Source organism: Rosa chinensis, chromosome 2 (genome assembly GCF_002994745.2).
Source record: "Rosa chinensis cultivar Old Blush chromosome 2, RchiOBHm-V2, whole genome shotgun sequence".
Classification (NCBI taxonomy): domain Eukaryota; kingdom Viridiplantae; phylum Streptophyta; class Magnoliopsida; order Rosales; family Rosaceae; genus Rosa; species Rosa chinensis.
In genome coordinates this window covers 35,933,563-35,938,157 of record NC_037089.1, presented here as the reverse complement: position 1 = coordinate 35,938,157, position 4,595 = coordinate 35,933,563, and positions in this window count along the sequence as shown.

The following is a 4,595-nucleotide window of genomic DNA, read 5'->3' as shown; positions in this document are numbered from 1 at the left end:
GAGAAATGTTCGAGACAACGGTAATTGTCAAGAATGGTCAAGAAAAGACTAATTTTATGTATATATTGTTAGAATTTTACTACGATTAGTAAATGAATCTTTAACTGTACGTGTGATATTCTATCACAAAAACGTGCGATATTTTTTAAATATGAGTTACTGAATTATTGATATGGTGAAATAATCATGTATTGTTTTCAATTACTTTTCTATTTTAGAACTTTTCTTATGTGCTATTATCTTTGTGGCATACGCATGTTTCTCACGTACACATGTTATTTTATGTATACAAGTCCAAATGAGTTTATCTCACTCATGACACATTTTTTTTTTCACTTATTGCATGGTATTAGTTTTGTATTTGGATAAGTTTAACGATAGAGTTGTATTTTTGAAATCATCCATTTTCTACGTAAATAACTCACTGAAAGAATATTTTCAAGCCAACGGTCAACTAAATCGGAGTTCATTAAATATTGAAAACTATTGAATAGATTGACAATGTTGTTCCTTAATAGTAATCAATCTCATGTTTGTCTAATACATTCGGTTAAATGAGTATAGAGTTTTTTATTTGATTGATTTTTCACACAGACGATTTTAGAAATTAAGCAGTTTCAATTATCTGACTACAGTTAAGATAAGAGTTCAAACAAGTGTGTCCTAAATTATATGGATAAAAATATTTTCAATATATTATATATGGTGATGTCAAGTCATACAATGCAAAGTTTGATTCAAATCATTTTAATAGGAAAAAGTCTAGCGACCTAGCGACCTAGCTCTGCTAGGGTTTGGGAAACGGCTTCCCCTCGTCGTCCTTGTACCTGCTCCATCTCATGGAGCCTCTCACGAGCCTCGGTCTGTTCCTTCTTCTTCTCGTTGCATCTCAAAGTGGCGGTGATGGTGTGCTTGGCGGTGGTGGCCGTCTACAAATTCAAGGAAGTTTGTCGAAGGAGATCTCATCTAGGGATTAGGCTTCGGCAGCTTCCTTCAATGGTTCTTTTCTTTGGTTTCCAACGAACATCTTGTGGATTTCGAAGGCGGGACAATGGAGCGCGTATGTTACTCCGGTTTTTGGACTTGATTGAACGGCGGCGCATTGGGGAGAGTGTTGGGGAATGAGGGATCCGGGCATCGTTTTTGTTTTGGATCCTCAAGGTGGTGGTTGTAGGGGTTCGCAATTTTGTGGGGTGTTTGTTGCTGGCCTAATGGTCCGTTTCCATGGCTTTGTGATCGGCGACCTCAACTGGTTTGCTCTAGGCTTCAGAAGGACCCGGAATTTGCCCAGATCATGGTGGAATTTGCAAAGGGATCCGGATCGGGGATCCAGGAGGGAGTTGGGCTCCAGATCCGGGTGGAATTTGCAAAGAGATCCGGATCTGGGATTTAGGAGGGACTTGGGCTTGGGCTGCGTCCCACTATTTTTGTTGGACTATTGCTCATTTGCCAACGGTTTAGGGCTCCTATGCGTTATTGGTATTGGATTCGGGACCCAAGTCTTTGGTATCTGTTCGTGAAAGATTGTCTGCCAACATGGCCATGTTCTGACACCCTTGGCCGGCTTCGATCTTTAGGTGGGAGAGTGCCTTCATTCCAAAGCCAAGTTGATTTTTGTCAATTTGTGCATTGGAGTTCGATGGGTAGTCAAACCACCGACTACTCAATTCACTACACGGCTGCAATCCGTAGTGTAAAATCAGCGCTGCGTCTCGACGTTGCTGCTCTTGCATTATTAAGTTTTTATATTTCATATGTATTTTTCTTTTCGTATCGTTTTATTCCCTTCTTGATGTCTTTTGACATCGTATCGTTGTAATCTTTCAATTTCAATAAATGGCTGACCTCCTTCGATTAAAAAAAAAGTCATACGTACAGTGCATTTATTATTATTATTATTATTATTATTATTATTATTATTATCATCAAATGAACAGCTCATATACAACAATTAGTCTATTATGAATCAAACTCACAACATTCCATTTATAAAGGAGAAACTTATGCCACTAAACCAAATGGTACTGGACAAAACAAATCTAAAAATTTGTAGCTCAAGATATATGAATTGTTTTTTTTTTTTTTCAAATGTCAATTAATGGTCAAGAACTAAACCTTGGATTCAAGCTCTAATAATATATATTTAATTCCAACGTTGAAACTTGCAGTCAATTAACAAAATTATTTAATTAAAAGTTTCAATAGCAAACAATCTGGTGTAGTAAGGTTGGTCTAGCGGCCTAGTATGAAAGTATTTAGCGCTTGAGTCTCAACTCCCACAAGTTTGTGACCAGTATGTCCCTCAGTTCATGCGTATGTGGTAGGGGATTAGTTTGGTTTTGTTGAAATAACTTCGTGGATCTCGGTTCGAATACTGACTAGGTAAGTGTGTTACTAACTCGCTAATCTAACCGAGGTGCCTTACTCTCTAACTCTCGATTAAAAAAAGTTTAAATTACAAGTTAATACTAGTGAGCATATAATCAAGGCATTGGAGTGCAGAATTTTTTTGTTTTTGTTTTTGTTTTATGACTTTGTTGGACTACAAAATAAATAGATCCTTAAAGATCCATTATGGTATTAGGATTATTAGTGCAAATATTAAGACATTAACGTACACCACATGTGGTGACAAAAACGACTATATTACTTCGAGTTGAAACTCACAAGATATATATGGCACCTATTAGAGAAGCAACCCTCCACCTAAAGAGATACTATTGATTAATGTTTAAAAACAATCACCATAGACTCGCGACTTAAATTAGTCGTGCCTAAGCCAGCCAAACTGAGTGTTTGGTCCAGGTTCAAAAATTGACTAATGTCTAGATACTCGGGTTCCAACCTTTTAAACAAATCCACCAGGTTCCAGATCCAAACCTCAGTAATTGCAGGACTAATAGCCCGATCAACCAAAAACAATAGTCACAAATAGTTTCAACCGCATATTCACCATTAAAGGTTGTTAAACTCATTTAGAGAAATTCTTGCATTCTCCAATCAGAAGGAAGAAATTTTTTTCATCTTTTTCAAAATTGCCCCTGATTTTAATATAAAATATCTAAAATACCTCCCTGCTTAAGCACTAATTAGGCCGCTGTATTGCCACGTGGTGCGGGTGCAGTGCAGTACAGAAGTATCTCTCACTCGTTCAACAGCCAATTATGATTGGCAGACCAGTGCACGAACACAAATGGGGATATTGATCCCTAGGATGCAATGTAGGATCGACTCGAGACCCGGGGACTGCCAAATAATATATTCTCGACTCATAAAAAACGTAGCCAACCTTATTCCACAAAAAAAAAAAAAAAAAAAACGTAGCCAACTAGTGATACCATCATTAGAAAATCATCGGCCACCAAAAGCACAGTAAACCCCCGTCATAGCCTATAAAGCTCAACGTGCAAAATCATAGGAATAGGATTTGCGAGGTCTGGTTGAGAAAAAACCGATCATGACATGCTCGAAGAACTAAAGTGGTGTTGAAGGATGCGTCACCACAAGCCTCAAGGTGTTCAGTCACCATCAAATTAGATGCTAGAAATCCCCGCCAGGTTCGGTGCTACAAACAAAACCTAAGAATTATGAATGTTGCAAAAAGATAGATAAGGCGTCCTTGCTAGCTCCAAGCAAGAACCACTAAAGATCTACAAAAAAAAGTACAATTTATTGTCAAAAGCCCTTAACACTACCATCAATAAGATGCTTGCGAAATATAATTCTAACATAATATAACGGGGAGATGATCCTCTTCTGAGTTATGTTTTTGCATGAGCTTCCTGAGCTTTAAATTAAATAAAGACACGTGACTCTCTCTAATCTAATGGTCTACACTTCCTCTTTTTCTTCAAAGCTATGTTTCTTTCCTTTCTCTCTCCTGTTCTTTCCTTCGCTGTTCTTCATTGTCCCATTCCAGTCCACTTGACCCAATTGCTATTCCCATCGCCATCCAATTGAAATTCTTACTACAAGACCTGGCCCTCCAACACTTCAATTGCCTTCCATTGTCAAATCGCAAATGTAAAGGGTGGGTTTGAGTTCATCTTCTCACTTGAACTTTGAAAACTCATATTCAAAGATGTACATAACACGCAGAAAATTATCTACCCGAAAAAAAAAATCAATAGACAAAATCAATTGAAAACCCATCTTCTCATCTTGTTGTAGATCATGACGGCGGTATTTGCACTACACACACTTTCTTTATGGTGCGTTTGGATGAGAAAATTATGAAATCCGTAGGAATTTATAAATGATGGAATCTTTTACTCCATCAATCTAAAATTTCAGTAATTGCAATTTCTATTGTTTGGTTTTATCTATTTAGGATTTGAAATGTGTAATAAATTAAGAAAGTTTTTATTTTTATTTGTCAATCACACGGTGTCCTCAAAAGTTTCCCAGGCCCAGAGACTAATCCGTGCTCAGGGGATCTTGTCAGAAACTCTTCCTCCCCCCTGGGCCACCAAGAATATATTGGGATTTAACTCCAATAAGTGTCGGCATGATTAGGGGGTTCCACATCTGGAGGCTCTTACCAACTCGACCACTTGTGGTGGTTTAATAAATTAAGAAAGTTTATAACAAATAAA